This window comes from Anoplolepis gracilipes, chromosome 3, assembly GCF_047496725.1.
Source record: "Anoplolepis gracilipes chromosome 3, ASM4749672v1, whole genome shotgun sequence".
Taxonomy (NCBI): Eukaryota; Metazoa; Arthropoda; class Insecta; order Hymenoptera; family Formicidae; genus Anoplolepis; species Anoplolepis gracilipes.
Window position 1 is genome coordinate 16,734,060 of NC_132972.1, and position 18,802 is coordinate 16,752,861.

General features: G+C 33.0%; 1 pseudogene; it reads left to right on the plus strand.

The window, feature by feature from the left end:
- The first annotated feature begins 33 nt into the window (after nucleotides 1-33).
- Nucleotides 34-16,086, plus strand: LOC140664071 (calcium channel flower-like; annotated as a pseudogene).
- The last annotated feature ends 2,716 nt before the right edge of the window (nucleotides 16,087-18,802 follow it).

Below are 18,802 nucleotides of genomic sequence, written 5' to 3' on the forward strand. Positions count from 1 at the left end.
GAAATGCGGAACTAACGGGTCGATTTTCCATGCATCGACTAATATCAACAGATATCGGTAGACATCAGCCAACAGAGGGGCTGTCAACGATTTCAGCTGACGAAAACTAGAAAATAACATCGAAGAGATGGTAATTCACTTTTAAATACAACGTGTATGCGCATATAAATTTATATCGTATACGTATGTGCATTTTTTTAGTCTTTCGGCGAAAAAATAGCCTCGATCATGCAAAGGCCTGGACAGGATCCTGTTGCTAAGGATGATGTCCCTTGGTGGATGAAGTACGCTGGTCGTGGCCTCGGTACCGTAGGCAGTATAAGTGAGTTTCCTATCACACATGTAATATGTGATATTCTCTTCTACATTCTTTCTATCTCTCCTTCTTTATACATTGTGTGTGTATATGTGTGCGTGCACGCAAAATGTATTATTTGATATGGAAAATATATCTTTTCTCTTTCATTCTTAGCCTGCTTTATTTTTGAATTTTTTAGTATTGTTTTATTTATATGTGCGATTATGCAACATTATAGAGGTAGAAATCGGCTTTTCAGACTGCCAGTTGTTAAAACGCAATTTGTAGAAAAAAAAAATTATCTTATTTATTTACAGTCGCAATCTTTCTCGGAGCTTGGAATTGCGCGTCGATACTTTTCGGTCAAATCGACTGCTTAATTAGCGGTATGTGGCAAATGATAGCCGGTTTTCTAGTTGTAATGATTGAAACGCCTTGCTGCTGTTTGTTCATCGACTTTGTACAGAATTTAAGTGACTGGGTGGAGAAGAAACCATATTGAAATAGAGCAGCTGCTTATTGCTTGTATTTTCTTTTCATCTTATTTTTTTCTCATAATTTACAAATACAATGAGATTTTTATATTATATTTTTTTTTATAATGTTACATTCATATAAATTTAAATTATATCTTTGTCTTGTGTTTGTTGATCTAGAATAGCATTGCCAGCAGTCTTCCTATGCCCTGGAATGAGTAGTATATTTGGCAGTGGTTTGATATTTACAACGGGTATAATATATGGATTGATGTCCCTGGGCAAAAAGTAAGTGATGTATAATTTTTCTGTAAACTTAATACGGATATGATTTATAGAATAACTAAGCAAAAACTTTATATCAATATAAAAAAAAAAAAATTTACAGATACAAATTGTATGAATTATATCTGTATGAATAGTCTTTTATCAAAATTTAATTTGATAAAGCAGACTTATAAAATCAGAAATTGTACCATCAATATTATTACCTCATAATGAGGCTTTATATATTTATCATAAAGCTATATTATTGTGTCAAACTAATTCTATAGATGCCAAAAAATTATTAATATGGTTATAAATTGCTAAGGAACACATTTACATTGATGTTCTCTTGAGGTTATAATACGAAATGGCTGATGGCATTGGAATCCTTAACCTTAAAGTATCAAATTTTTGAAGTTTAAAGAAATAGATATGAATCACATTTATTTCATCTATTTCTCTTATTTATCAACGGATTATTTGTCACACAGTTTGGCGTCGATGTAACATTACATTTATATAAAACTGGATAATATGTGATGTGGTTTTTAGTGTACAGTGTTTTACTTATTTTTTGCTTGCGCCAAAAGGTGGAAGAACATATTTTTGTGTTGTGTTTGTCTTCGTTTTAACTCGTTTTAACGCTTTGGTTTGTGTGGGGAAATATATTTTACAAAATTATTTTACAAAATTATTTTACAAAGAATTTCTCTTTTTATGAAATTCTTATGAACTCAAAAACATTTATGTGAAGAAAAACTTTGTGTCAAAGCTTTAACAAGACAAGCTCGGGTTTAATTTTAATCATTGTGAACAAAATGTTACTTTTTTTAATAAGCAATTTATTAATGAAATACTAATATGTAACCTAATAACACAGAGGGTCCAGGCCCGACCCAGCAGGAATGACGTCGGGTGTGGGTTCCCCACAGGGTACAGTGCCTCCTACTACAGATCACCATACTACTCTCATGGAGGATCCTGATGTCTGGAGGCCTACATAAATCATCAAATATTCATTGCACCACTTCACTAACCAGGCAATAATATGTAATATTTAATGTTACTTATTGCATTTAAATGTGTCAACATTTTATTACAAATTTCCATTTATAATTTGTATCATATTTTATTGTATTACTGCTTTAAATCTATATAATTGAAAACATCAAATAACGAAATTTGAAGATAATCTGATAATTTATACAAAATAGTGTCTTCCAGATAACTAAATGGAGAGAAATTAATCAATATTAATCAATAAAATTAATCAATATTAAGAAAAGAGAAAATAATACAATTAAATTTTTAAAATTCTCTTTCAAAATTGGATAAATTTTTCTTTATTAAAAAAATAAGACTTAGATTTGCAATATGTTCAAGCCATACTGTTTCAAATATCTCTTAATATTGAAATTAGTGATGCTTGTCTATTCAGTTAGAGGCTATGTTGCATTATTTATTGTTTTAACTTTTTATGAGCATTTCATTATACAGGGTGATTCAAAACAACCTGATGTCCTTAAAATGACATGTTCTTGAGCGAATTTTACGAGAGACGATTTTTACTTTTACAAAATTTTGTCTGAAGCTTAGTTTCTGAGTTATAATTGAAAATAGTTAGCTATTTACGAGCCGGATACAACGGGCATGCAGGGACAGTGCAACGCATCATGAGACGAATGGCTTTTCTATGGTCATTAATATTGTATAGAATGCAATAATAATTCAATAAATTTCAAACGATATTGTATAATATTGTATAACAATAATAATTATTATCGTGTGATATTATTAACTGTTTTATCTGCTGGATTATTTGCGTGTGCTTGTGCTGACAATCTTGCTGTCTACTAGGCTGGAAATCATATGTTTGTAGTTACGCTGCTGACTTATCTGCTAGATTTTCGTGATAGAACAGGTGCTTTTTTTTTGCATGATCCTGTGCTGGCTCATTGCGAGAACCAATCAAAACACCGCAGATTAAGTTATACGAAAAAAATTTCATTAAAGTATACTCTCGCAGGTTAATTGAAAAGAAAAATGACATCCACAAAATGCAAAGGAAACGAAAATAAAAAATGGAGTAAAGAAGCTATTTTATGCTTAATAGAAGCTTATAAGGAAGAAACATGTTTATATGTGAACACGCCCAATTATCACAATAAAAATTATAAATATAAATATATATTATATATATATATATATATATATATATATATATATATATATATATATACAGGGTGTCCCCGAATTGGCGGATCAACTCTCGTCGGTAGATAGAGCGTGCTAAACTGAACAAAAAAATCTTATATCATTTTGCTAAATTCGCAATAATTAATGAGATATAAATTAATAAAGATCGGCCAATCCATGCCAGTATAAGCGCACGGCGCGAAGAAACCTGCCAGTTGTTACTTGATACTAGGCGCGCGGCAAGACATAAACGCAGAACGCACTGTACGTGTCTCTTTAAGTACGCCCTTTGTACGTTCTTTGTACGTCCTTTGTAGAGCGCTCCGCCTACTGTCTCGCCGCGCGCCTAGTATCAAGTAACAAGTAGGAGGCTTCTTCGCGCCGCGCGCTTATCCTGGCATGTATTGGCCGATCTTTATTAATTTATATCTCATTAATTATTGCGAATTTAGCAAAATGATATAAGATTTTTCTCTACAGTTTAACACGCTCTATCTACCCACGAGAGTTGATCCGCCAATTCGGGGACACCCTGTATATATATATATATATACAGGGTGTCTCAAAATGACCGTATCACTTCTTGGGTGCAGGTAGAGCGGGTTAAATGGAATAGAAAAGTTCTGTACCATTTTGCGATTTTCAGAATAATTATTGAGAAATTAATTTACAAAAATCGGCAAATCTGGCCTGCTGCAAGAAAGATGGCGAGAAGGACGGCCTACCACAAAAAAAATGGCGAGAAAGACGACCCACCGCTAGGCCGGTCGCTAAATAATAATCGCTAATCTATTGTTCTTATCAACGCTTCTCGTCTAAAATCCTGGTAACCGCGAGGCAATGGCGCCTATTTACGCCGCGCGCGCTTAGCGACCGTCCTTAGGATCGTCCTCGCCATCTTTTTTGTAGCGGCCTGATACTCGCGCCGGACTTGCCGATCTTTGTAAATTAATTTCTCAATAATTATTCCGAAAATTGCAAAATGGTACAGGACTTTTCTGCTCAGTTTAATGCGCTCTACCTGCTCACAAACGTTGATTCAATCTTTATGGGACACCTTGTATATATATACAGGGTGTCCGGTAATAACCGCCTCACTGCTCATATACAAGTAGAGCAGGTTAAACTGAGTAGAAAAGTCCTCTACCATTTTTCGATTTTCGAAATAATTATCGAGAAATTAATTAACAAAAATTGACAAATCTGGGCGAGTACAAGCGCGCGGCGAGAAGGCCCATCCTACTGCTACGCGGTTACTAGGCGCTCATTGAATGATAGGAGAAGCGGTCTACGACTGGAAATGGATGCGTATGAGTAGCGCGCCTAGTAACCGCGTAGCAGTGGGACGGCCTTCTCGCCGCGCGCGCTTTACTCGCGCTTTATTCGCCGATTTTTTAAATTAATTTCTCGATAATTATTTCGAAAATCGAAAAATGATATAGGACTTTTCTACTCAGTTTGACCTGCTCTACCTGTATATGAGCGATGAGGCGGTTATTACCGGACACCCTGTATATATAGGGTGTCCCGAAATGACCAGTAAATATTCTAATGGCAGGTTCTTTAGAATATTTTAAAACGAAAAGTTTAATACAAAAATGTCGAGACTAAAATAGTTTTCAAATTAGAAAGATTTAAAGATCATGAATGACAGGACTAGAATTTCGCGCGTTCAGGTACGGCAAAATAACCAATGATAAAAGTGCTTCTATGAATTTATCTAATTCTCTTATCGCTTGTTATTTTGCCGTACCTAAGTGCGTGAAATCTCAGCCCTACCATTTGTAAAATATAATCGCTTTTAGTATGAAAACTATTGTAACCTCAACATTTTTGTATTAAATTTTTCGCCTTAAAATGTTTCAAAGAACCTGCCATTAAAATATTTACCGGTCATTTCGGGACATCCTGTATATATATTATAAATATTATAACAGAAGCCAGTACACAAGTCCGTATCGCCTGAAGTCAAGCCAGCAACACGGTTAACAGCACTGGCAGCAGTACTACCCACACGATAGCAAGCACGCAATCCAGCTAACAATTCAGCACGAAAACAAGCGTCGTGTGCCGTAGACTTTAAAGAATCATTTGTTTCATGACGCGTTGCACCGTCCCTGCTTGTCCGTTGTACTCGGCTGATAAATAGCTAATTATTTTTAATTATAACTCAGAAACTAAGCTTCAGACAAAATTTTGTAAAAGGAAAAATCGTCTCAGAATTTACTCAGGAATATGTCATTTTAAGGACATCAGGTTGTTTTGAATCACCCTGTATAGTAAGTTTTATATACATTGCAATATTTCTGTTTTAATTATTTTTACAGTTAATTTCTAATTATATATATACAGGGTGTCCCGAAACTACCGTGACATTTAAATAAGGTTAACATTTGTTTATTTGGCATTTTTTATATTTTTATAATAAGTTATGCGTAAATTGTAAACACAATATTCATAAACGAGAATAGTTTCCTATTGAAAGTATAAAATTACAGAAAATATTTAAGTAATTAATAACATAATGAAATATTTAACAAATTTTAAATTATTAAATAAAAAAATTTTACAATAAATATTCGAAATGACCACTATGGCACTTAATACATAATTGTGCGCATCGTAATAGACTATTTATTGTCTTGCTAATCGTTTCTTGTATTATTGTAGCGATTGCTTGGTCATTTCGAACATTTGCTGTAAAAGTTTTTTTTGTAATTTAATAACTTATTTGTTAAATGTTTGATTGTTATTAAGTATTTTCTGTAATTTTATTTTTTCAATATAAAACTGTTTTTGTTTCTAAATGTACGTTCATAATTAATGCAATTATTGTAAAAGTATCCAAAAATGCAAAATAAATAAATAATAAACTCATTTCTTTTACATTTTATTTGTCACACCGCGTAGCATTGTGAACACCTTCATGATAATAATATTGATCGACACTTTGACAGATGAAGTTGAAACATCAGAAATGTTTATTTGAATCAAATTAATTTGCTCGATCATTGGCCGTATTATTTAATAATTATTTGTAGATAACAATACGGGCAGTAATAAAATTTATGTATTTATTTATGTACTTATTTATCTTTAGTTCTTATACTTATTTTTCATTAAAAAAAATATACTAATGCAATAGAAAAGCGGCAAAAAATATTTTGACAATGTTTATTGAAAATTTTTACAATATCGTGAAAAAAGGCGCTATTTATAAGAGCACTATTATCACTTGTCATTTCGCCGTGCCTGAGTGCGCGAAATCCCAGCCCTGTCATTCGTGAAATATAATCGTTTCCCGTTTGAAGACTATTATAGTCTCGACATTTTCGCTAAAGAAAAATTGTTTTTAAATTGGCCAAAGAATCTGCCTTTAAAATATGTTGCGGTAGTTTCCAGACACCCTGTATATATATATATATATATATATATATATATATATATATATATATATATATATATACAGGGTGTCCCCGAATTGGCGGATCAACTCTCGTGGATAGATAGAGCGTGTTGACTGAAGAGAAAAATCTTATATCATTTTGCTAAATTCGCAATAATTAATGAGATATAAATTAATAAAGATCGGCCAATACGTGCTAGGATAAGTGCGCGGCGCGAAGAAGCCTCCTACTTGTTACTTGATACTAGGCTTGCGATGAGATAGTAGGCGGAGCACTCTATAAAGGACGTACAAAGGATGTACAAAGGGCGTACTGAAAGAGACACGTACAGTGCGTTCTGCGTTTATGTCTTGCCGCGTGCCTAGTATCAAGTAACAACTGGGAGGTTTCTTCGCGCCGCGCCCTTATACTGGCACGGATTGGCCGATCTTTATTAATTTATATCTCATTAATTATTGCGAATTTAGCAAAATGATATGAGATTTTTTTTCAGTTTAACACGCTCTATCTACCCACGAGAGTTGATCCGCCAATTCGGGGACACCCTGTATATATATATATATATATATGTGTGTGCATATAATTAAGAACGAACAGTAAAAATAATTAAAACAGAAATATTGCAATGTATATAATACTTATTATACAGGGTATCTCATAACTAATGAGCCAACGCTCGTGAGTGGGTAGAGTACAGTGAACTAAACAAAAAAGTATTAAGTCATTTTGCGATTTTCGCAATAGTTATTAAAATATTAATTAAAAACGCTTAGCGAACAATATTATATATATGTACAAAATGTCCGGTAATAATCGCCCCACCTCTTTAGGGCTGATAGAGCAGGTCAAACTGAACATAAAAGTCCTGTATCATTTTGCGATTTTCGCAATAATTATTAAAATATTAATTAAAAACGCTCAGCGTATGAGCGCGCGCCACATATAGCTCTCAGCATGCCTTGAGCATTTTTAATTAATAGTTCAATAATTATTACGCTAATCGCAAAATGATACAGGACTTTTATGTTCAATTTTACCTGCTCTATCTGCCCTAGAGAGGTGGGGCGATTATTACCGGACATCTTGTAGATATATATAATATTGTTCGCTAAGCGTTTTTAATTAATATTTTAATAATTATTGCGAAAATCGCAAAATGACTTAATACTTTTTTGTTTAGTTCACTGTACTCTACCCACTCACAAGCGTTGGCTCATTAGTTATGAGACATCCCGTATAATGAAATGCTGTAAACACACGCGCGCATACACACACACACACACACGCACGCACGCACGCACGCACGCACGCACGCACGCACGCACGCACGCACGCACGCACGCACGCACGCACGCACGCACGCACGCACGCACGCACGCACGCACGCACGCACGCACGCACGCACGCACGCACGCACGCACGCACGCACGCACGCACGCACGCACGCACGCACGCACGCACGCACGCACGCACGCACGCACGCACGCGCGGGCACGCGCACACGCACACGCACACAATTAAAGTGTTTCAGATTACCCGTCCACCTTTTTTATTTTGAAAAGGAGTAATACTAAGAAGTTGAGAAAGACTTATTTATCATGAAAGCTATCTAAAGTTTCTGATGGTACTTTCAGTTTTGGAAACCCCGGAAATATCGGAAAAAAAGAGCAACTCAAAAATTTTAAATTGCAACATGGGACAACATGTGTATCGTTGGATAGAGGTTTTAAAAAGAAACAACTTTTGTTTAAAAAAAAATTTGATATCTTTTATTGATACCAAGAAATTAACAAAAAACATTTGCATTTATTGTGATGCTTGGAAATGATAAAAAATTAATTACAAATGTTCAAAACCTGCTACCTTGATGGAGACATCTTTTCATCCTTCGTCTCATGTTGTCAATCGCCCTCAAGACTTGCAGAAGTAAAAGCTGATTAATTATGCACCTTACAATTATTGGGAAATGCGCCGAACAATCGTTTTCTTGAAACCATAACAAATCATCCATGTTTATGTTTGGTCCGTGATCCGTATCACGAGTTTGACTCATGTTTATGTTTGGCTCGTAATCCATACCAAAATATCGATATTTTAAGGTAATTTATAAGTTCGAGCGTTACAATCATTGCAAGCATTTTTTAATCAATTCTCTCTAATGCTAAGTGATATCAAATTTTTTTTCAAACAAAAGTTTTTTTTTTAAAACTTTAACGAGACTCATGTTGCTCCATGTTGCAATTTAAAATTTTTGAGTTGCCCCCCGTTTTCTGGTATTTTCAAGGGATTCCCAAAATTGAAAGTACAGTCAAACCTTTTATCCTACAACATTTTCGGTCCGGAATCTTCCCCTTAAACCTCTGATCCTACGACAAAAATTTGAGAGTGGAGGTATAATTCCCCTTTCGCGGTCGTAGCGAGAGGATTTTTTGTCGTAGGATAAGAGGTTTCGTAGCATAAGAGGGTCGTAAGATAAGAGGTCCGACTGTACCACCATCAGAACCTTTAGATAGGCTTTCATAATAAATATGTCTTTTTCAACTTCTTAGCATCACCCCTTTTCAAAATAAAAGGGATGGACAGGTGGTCTGAAACACTCTGTATATTGTATTAATTAATGTGATATAATCTTGTATATCCTTTTACTATGTGTTGAGATTTAATTGGAGATAAAATCTTTATTATCAATTTGTTGCAAAACGTTATTAAATTCTACTTTTATTTGTTTAGATTGAGTCAATCGTTATTAAATTTAATAAACAAATTAATTAATCAAAACCTTTATAATTGTATTAGATATGCAGAAGGAATCGCCTGTATGATATATAAGTTAGCCCCCCATTTTTTATTTTGGATATTTTTTTAGTTGTTCCAGATTGTTCTATGTTTGTTCTATACTGTTTCAAAGTTACAAATCAAAAAAACAAAAAACGCAATACAGAAAGCAAAAAAAACTGTTTTTTTAGTGGTCCTGTCCATTTTTCGAAAAATTCAAATTTTTTTGTTGTTCTGGACAGTTTTAGTTGTTCCAAATATTGTTCCAAAGTATTACATTCCCCAAAGAATGATTTAAGAAAATATAGCAAAAAAATAACATAGAGCGTCCAAAGATTATTTTTATGTTTACACCTATCATTATTGTTTTATGAACACAAAATTACATATTCAAGCTGAAGATGAACAAGAACAACTTGGAATAATTCTCTGCTTCCCCGGAACAATCATAGAAAGGGCACTTTACTCTTGAAGATAGATAATTATTTTGTCTTTTTTGATTGATAAAGTCGCGTTAACGGTCCGAAACTGTAGAACAATAACATCTAAACATAGAACAATCTGGAACAACTCTCAGTTTCTCCGGAATAATCATACAAAGGGCACTTTATTCTTGGAGACAGATAATTATTTTTTGTTTTTTTGACTTGTAACTTTGGAACAATATTTGGAACAACTAGAACAATCCAGGACAACAAAAAAATTTGAGTTTTTCGAAAAATGGGGGACCACTAAAAAAACAGTTTTTTTCTTCCATTGCGTTTTTTTTCCGACTTGTAATTTTAGAACAATATAGAACAAACATACAGCCTGGAACAATTCAAAAAATATCCAAAATCAAAAAATGGGGGGCTAACTTCATACAGGCAAAGAAATCAATTTCTAAATATTCTAACATTTTAGAAGAATATTAGAGATAAAGTTTATAAAAATATTCAATTAGAAATAAAAAGTTTTTCTGACATGTGTAATAATAATTAATTTCCGATTCTATTACACACACACATACAAACACAACATACACAATTTAGAAAATTGGCGATTAATTTCTTTCTGTATAATTACATCGAATTAATTGTAATGTTAGTATGCTGTTTTTTTTCAGCAATTAAAATGTGCACTAATATTATCATTTTCATTCCATATTCCTTTCATTGTTCAATATTTAACTATATTTTTTAAAATCCTGCTGTAGTATTGGTGTAATGTTGAGTAATGTTTCTTTAATATTAACATGCTTTATTCATTGCTTTATTCATATTGGAATTTTTTGATTAATATTTGTGATTGAGAAAAAATACATTTGCCGACTTATGTATTTAAGACATTTTTTCATTAGTATAATTAATAAAATAAGCTAACATCTGCTAAAATGGCAAAAATCCATCAGATATTATATATTTTATAACGCGTAGGTTTTTATAGCTTTCTTTTTACTTTATTTTTTGAAAACAGGAAAATTTGGAACATATTTGTCCTAAAAAAATAAAAATTTCTAGTCTCATCACTATGATAGTTAATTTGAAAATAATAAACTTTGAAGGCAAATTATGAGTATACACAAACAAATTTTGTCAACAAAAATAATATATTTTTGATTAATTAAAAAGAAAAATTCTCTTTTTTAAACACGTAGTTTAATTTATATAATTATATATATATACAGCGTGTCCCACCTAGAAGTGGCCACCCCCTTTTATCTTTTAAATTAAAAGAGTTAAACCATAACAAATATATACGAAATTACATGGCTTGAACTGAATTTTATTGTGAGTATAGTGATTGATTACAAAATTTATTTGTATTGAAGAATGGAGAGGTATGCATAATTTTTTTATAATAATGTAGATATTTTGATATAATAAAAGTTGTAGCACTGTTTGAAACGAATACAACGATGTATAATTTGATGTAAATATTTTACATATTATATACGTATTTTACATATTATATACGTATTTTACATATTATCTTACGTATGTCATGTTGTCATTTTTTTACGTCAACTTCTAATGCACGAGTCAGAAGTTGGCCATATCGCAGGGTCGAAAATGAAATGGTAGACGTCGCCCGCGATATTTCAAGCCGGAAAACCTCGTATAATATGTAAAATATTTATATTAAATTATACATCGTTGTATTCGTTTTAAATAGTGCCACAACTTTTATTACATCAAAATATCTACATTATCATAAAAAAATTATGCATATCTCTCCGTTCTTTAATACAGATAAATTTTGTAATCAACCACTATACTCACAATTAAGTTTAGTTCAAGCCATTTAATTTCATATATATTTGTTATGATCTATCTCTTTTAATTTAAAAGATAAAAGGAGGTGACCACTTCTAGGTGGGACACGCTGTATACCGGGTGACCCATTTTAACTTAGCCACTGTAATATTTCAGCAGGAAAGCATTTTCTGAGAGAATGTTTCGAACAAAAGTTATAGGGTTTCGAGGGGGCCATAAGATGGTACCATTGGTTTGACTTTGAATTTTCATGTGAAGGTCATGTGAAGGTCACGTCGATTTTTTTAGATGGGACACCCTATATATTTTTACATATTCTTGTAGCTTATCTCGAGAGCTTTCCAAAACACTATAATTAAATGTTTTATCGTGAAGTACTTTTCGAGTTATAAGACTTCAAAGTTGCAATATTTTGACATAAAATACAAGATATCTCGATAAAATATTAATTTTTCGATTATCTTACCCTAATACTTTTATGTACAGAATAATGATACAAATCAATTGGAGTAAAAACACATAATTATGTTAAAGTAAAAATATGTAACTGCTAGTTGCAAATTCAGATTTTTTTTTAAAGATAACTATATGTTTTTTTTACACCAATTGATTCGTCTCATTATTCTGCATAAAAGTATTATGGTAAGATAATCGAAAAATGAATATTTTACGATATCTTGTATTTTATGTCACCTTGTATATAATATCATTTGCTGAGCGTAATTACCGGACATCTGTATATATATGCAAGGTGTCCGAAAATTTGCGCAACTCCCTTTAAGGGAAGGTAGAGAGTGTTATTCTGAACAGAAAAATCCTGTATCATTTTGCGATTTTCTCAATATTTAAGAAAATATTAATTGTAAAAGATCAGCCAATGAAGTGCTGTGAGAAGCTCGCCGCGCGAAGACGCTTCCCACTGTTACTTGATACTAGGCCCGCGACGAAACAGTGGGAGGAGCTAGAGACCCTCTAATAAGAGTCTTGCCATAAAATATCCACTTTTGATTGGTCCTCTATATCTGGGCAATTCCCGCTCATATTTGAATCATATTAATTTTACTATTAGCATAAACATTGTATTTCAGTAACATAAATAAAAAATAAACGTTTTAGAATTAAATATTATAATCTTTTTATATTAAACATCAAAATAATATATATAATAAAAAACTGTTTATATTTAATTTTTAGTAATTAAATAAAATCCTTAATTAAATTTAATCCTTATTAATTGCATAAAAATTAACGAAATAAAATAAAAATAAAAAAAATAAACACATAACATGAAATAATAAATTGCTTTATTTTCATGAGAAAACAAACTGTTATCACAAGCATTATGAAAACCTAAGATATATAATATTTGTGTATCTAATGAGAAAACATAAACTACTATCACAAACATTATAACATCAGCGGTCAGCGCGTTAAAGAGGTTAGGGTTAGGTTAGGTAAGAGAGAGAAGAATAGTGAATATATATCTTTCTCTCGCAGAATTTTGCCCAGATTGCCTTATGACGAGACTCTTATTAGAAGGTCTCTAGGAGGAGTGCTTTGTGAGCGCGCTTCACTATGCACTCGAAAGAATTACACACATAAGGCCGATATTCATAGTCTGATTTTATATTGAAGATCGTATTAAGGCCTCGTTCAACCAATAAAATGATGCTATGTGGTCACTTCATTGGTTGAACGGGATCTTAAGACTATTTTAAATATAAGATCGGACTATGAATACCGGCCATAATGCGCGCTTGCAAAGCGCTCCTCTCACTGTTTCCTCGTGGGCCTAGTATCAAGTGACAGTGGGAAGCGAGCTTCTCGCGGCACTTCATTGGCTGATTTTTTATAATTAATATTTCCTTAAATATTGAGAAAATCGCAAAATGATACAGGATTTCTGTTCACAATAACACTCTCTACCTTCCCTTAAAGGGTGTTGCGCGAATTGTCGGACATCTTGTATATATATACAAGATGTGAAAATCTTAATCTCAAGAGAAAAATCTTATATCATTTTGCTTAATTTGCAATAATTAATGAGATATAAATTAATAAAGATCGGCCAATACGTGCCAGGATAAGCGCGCGGCGCGAAGAAGCCTCCTACTTGTTATTTGATACTAGGCGCGCGGCGAGACAGTAGGCGGAGCGCTCTACAAAGGACGTACAAAGAATGTACAAAGGGCGTACTTAAAGAGACACGTACAGTGCGTTCTGCGTTTATGTCTTGCCGCGCGTCTAGTATCAAGTAACAACTGGGAAGTTTCTTCGCGCCGTGCGCTTATACTGGCATGGATTGGCCGATCTTTATTAATTTATATCTTATTAATTATTGCGAATTTAGCAAAATGATATAAGATTTTTTTGTTCAGTTTAACACGCTTTATCTATCGACGAGAGTTGATCCGCCAATTCGGGGACACCCTGTATATATATAATTTTAATTTAAATATTTGTTACATAATACTTAAATTGAATAATTGTAAATACAATGGCTGCGTTTGAGGAGGCGCTATTAGCGTGCTCTTCAACGTACTGTCTTTGTTCAACTTTCGATAAGTAACAAAGATAGAATGTCTTTAGCGCGTAAGCGTTTTCTCCAAACCCAGCCAATATGTGAGCTCTTTCAAAAATTCTTTCTTCATTAATTCAAAAGTTTCGTCTAAACTGTTATTTAAAAAAATATTAAAAAATATTGTAAGAGTGAGACTTTCGTTAATGTCATGATAATAGAACAAAATGTTATTCTTTCAGGATTTTACAATAGAAGAATAAATACTTTATATAAATGGTCTATATGATAATTTTTAGTTGTTTTAGTGTAGAATGACATTGATTCTTTTTTGTAAAATGATATATATGTGCTTGCAAAACACTAAATATAAAATATAATTTGTTTATTATATTGATAGAAAGAAATATGAATTTTTGAAAAAAATTAATAAGATATCTATACTTTAGGGCACCCTTTGGCGAAATGAGAACAGCAGCAATGGATATTCAAGCTCCATCGTCAAGTATGAAGTCCACATTAGTTGAAAATACTCAACCGATCGGTTTGAGCAGTACCCCAAGTAGTATTGTTTGATCATTAGACATTAATTTGGGTGAACAATCCAACGTTTTATGCGAATGATTGTGAGTGATAATTAATCATCCAAGTATCAGTAGCTGAGCCCACGAACATGCTTTCATTTCATTTGAGCTATGACATTGATACATATTGTAATTCCAGTATTCCAGTAATAGTAGATTTCATATAACATTCATTGAATCTTTAAGGTAATATTGAATATAAATTGTATCATGGATGTACAGATTCAAATGTTATGATCTGAAAAGATCCCGAGAGATTTTCTGAACCTTAATCTACCTGATCTAATGGGCTTTTTTCGATTTAATTTTGCTTTAAGAGTTGGTCGAGAACAGATATATATATATACGTTTATTATATCTTCTGTTTGTATCAAACATGAGTAAAATGGAATGGGGATATATTAAGTGAAGATAGTATGAAAGAATTTGTTGCTTCATTTATAATGAGATATATTAAGTGAAGATAGTATGAAAGAATTTGTTGCTTCATTTAGAATAATGCCAAAGTCAAAGACTGTCATAGAGAATGATGTTCATGGGCCTAGTTATCTATAGGCCCATTTGTCCACTGTATGTCATAAGATGGTAACAAGCAAAATAATAGAAAAATAAATAATCATGTAACTTGTTTTTAGTGTAATGTATAAAGTGCTTCGCTTTGGAGAGAGATGATTATTTTGTTACAGATTAGTTAAGTAAGCATACACAACAAAAACAGAAAATCGAATAATATTTTTGTTATTATTTTGGATAAATATCCTGTTTAGGGGAGGATGCTCCGATGTCTTTAACCTTGACATATGTTGTCAAGGTCATCACCCTTAGTAACGCTTAAAAGGTTTTAGACGTCGCTCGTTGTTTACTAAAAAGTTACATACAAAAATTGTTAAAAATTGACGTTTTTTGCAATTATTTTATCAAATACTGAAAATTTAAAAAAATGTTTCAAATAAAAGTTGTAAGTCTCTTCAAAATACACGTTTTATATCCTATCCATTTTTATCATACGAGTGATAGTTTTCGAGAAAAACAACGATAAAGACTCTAAACCTTATACAATATTAATTATAACATAATATATAATATAGTCCCACTGTATCCGGGCATACACTTTCCTACCCACACAACAAATGGGTTGGGTTAAGTTATTTTTTCTGGAAGTGGAGTCCCCCGCAGGGGGGTGGAACCCATTGTATCTGCGTATACACTTTCTACACATATACTTTCCTATCCACACAACAAATGGGTTGGATGAGGTTATTTTTTTTGAAAGTGAAGCCCCCCGCAGGGGGGTGGAACCCACTGTGCCCGCGCGTAGACTTTCTATGCGTGAAAAGTGTATGCGTGGATACAGAGGGTTCCGCCCCCCTGTGGGGGGCACCACTTCCAAAAAAAATAACCTAACCCAACCTATTTGTTGTGTGGGTAGGAAAGTGTATGCGCGGATACAGTGGGACTATATTATATATGATATTATAATTAATATTGTATGAGGTTTATAGTCTTTATCGTTTTTTTCTCGAAAACTATCACTCGTATAATAAAAATGGATAGGATATAAAACGTGTATTTTGAAGAGACTTACAATTTTTATTTAAAACATTTTTAAAAATTTTCAGTATTTGATAAAATAATTGCAAAAAACGTCAATTTTTGTATGTAACTTTTTAGTAAACAACGAGCGACGGCTAAAACCTTTTAAGCGTTACTGAGGGTGATGACCTTGACAACATATGTCAAGACATCGTAGCATCCTCCCCTAAACAGGATATTTACCATACTTTTTAATATAAAATATGAATTATATAATAAGCCAGATCCTTCCTTGATCTTGTCTTATATTCTTTTTCTATAAAATGTATATTTTTCGAGATTTTTTAGGGTTTTCATTTTCTTCACTCTATGTGTATATACAGGGTGTCCCCGAATTGGCGGATCAACTCTCGTGGGTAGATAGAGCGTGTTAAACTGAAGAGAAAAATCTTATATCATTTTGCTAAATTCGCAATAATTAATGAGATATAAATTAATAAAGATCGGCCAATCAGTGCCAGTATAAGCACGCGGCGCGAAGAAACCTCCCTGTTGTTACTTGATACTAGGCGCGCGGCGAGACATATAAACGCAACGCGCACTTTACGTATCTCTTTCAGTACGTCCTTTGTATGTCCTTTCTACGTCCTTTGTAAAGCGCTCTGCCTACTGTCTCGCCGCGCGCCTAGTATTAAGTAACAACCTAAGTATGTAGCACGTATTCGTTTCAAAAACGTTTCACAAATGTTTCTGCGAAACGTTTTAAAACCGGCTTACGAAAACGTTTCTGATTGGTAAAAATGTTCATTTAAGAAACGTTAAGGGAAACGTCATTTTTTAACAAAAAAAAAACGTTTAATAAGACGAATCAATTGGTGTAAAGAAAACACATAATTATGTTAAAGTAAAAATGTGTAACTGTTAGTTGCAAATTCAGATTTTTACTTTAACATAATTATGTGTTTTAATTATGCCAATTGATTCGTCTCGTTATTCTGTGCATAAAAGTATTAGAGTAAGATAATCAAAAAATGAATATTTTATGAGATATCTTGTATTTTATGTCAAAATACTGCAACTTTGAAGCCTTATAACTCAAAAAATACTTAATGAAAAATACTTTGTCATAAGTGTTTTGGAAAGCTCTCGAGATGAGCTACAAGAATATGTAAAAATATATAGGGTGTTGCATTTAAAAAACTTGAAGTGACCTTCACGTGACTTTCAAATCACTTTTCAAGGTCAAACCAATGGTACCATCTTATGGCCCCCTCGAAACCATACAACTTTTGTCTGAAACATTTTTCTCTCCCAGGCTTGGTTTTCGAGATATTCGACTGGATGGATTAAAATGGTCCACGCTGTATATATATACACATATATATATACATATATATGTGTGTGTATATATATGTATATATATATATATATATATATATATATATATATATATATATAGGGTGTCTCAGAATGACCGTATCACTTCTCGAGTGCAGGTAGAGCGGGTTAAATGGAATAGAAAAGTCCTGTACCATTTTGCGATTTTCGGAATAATTATTGAGAAATTAATTTACAAAGATCGGCAAATCCGGCGCGAGTATCAGCCCGCTGCAAGAAAGGACGGCCTACCACAAAAAAGATGGCGAGAAAGACGGCCCACCGCTAGTCCGGTCGGGAGCGTCCCGTTTGACTACGTCACGATTGATCACAGCCACTTATATCGACCGATGCCTAGGGTCATCAGCAACGATTGACCAATCAGAGAGCCTCATTTTAAACTGGCCAATTGACGACGTGGTCAATAGACTCCCACCCGGCCGGTCGCTAAATAATAATCGCTAATCTATTGTTCTTATCAACGCTTCTCGTCTATGCCCCTGGTAACTGCGAGGCAGTGGCGCCTATTTACGCCGCGCGCGCTTATCGATCGTCCTTAAGGACGTTCTTCTCGCCATCTTTTTTGCGGTAGGCTGATACTCGCGCCGGATTTGTCGATCTTTGTAAATTAATTTCTCAATAATTATTCTGAAAATCGCAAAATGGTACAGGATTTTTCTATTCCATTTAACCCGCTCTACCCGCTCACGAGCGTTGGCTCGTTAGTTGTATATATAAAACACCCTGTATATATAAAATAGCCAATAATATGATTAAAACGACCAAACTAGCCAAAAAATTCTTTATTTAATAGTATGACATTTCGACCATTTGGTTGTGGTTCTTTTCAAGTGTCACTACAAATGAATACATAATAATAATAAATTAAGCACAGACAATAAATGTGATAAAATCGATTAAAGACAAAATTAATTAGTACGTACATTCGAATAAAACAAAAGACGTAAAATAACGTGTTGTAAACGTGAAAGATAATTAAACATTTCGCTGATGTGAAATATTAATAAGACAAACCAACACAGTAAAGAAACACGTCTTGTCAAAACGAATCTTAAAACTGAACTGAGAATTTTTTAAAAACATCTTAAACGACTT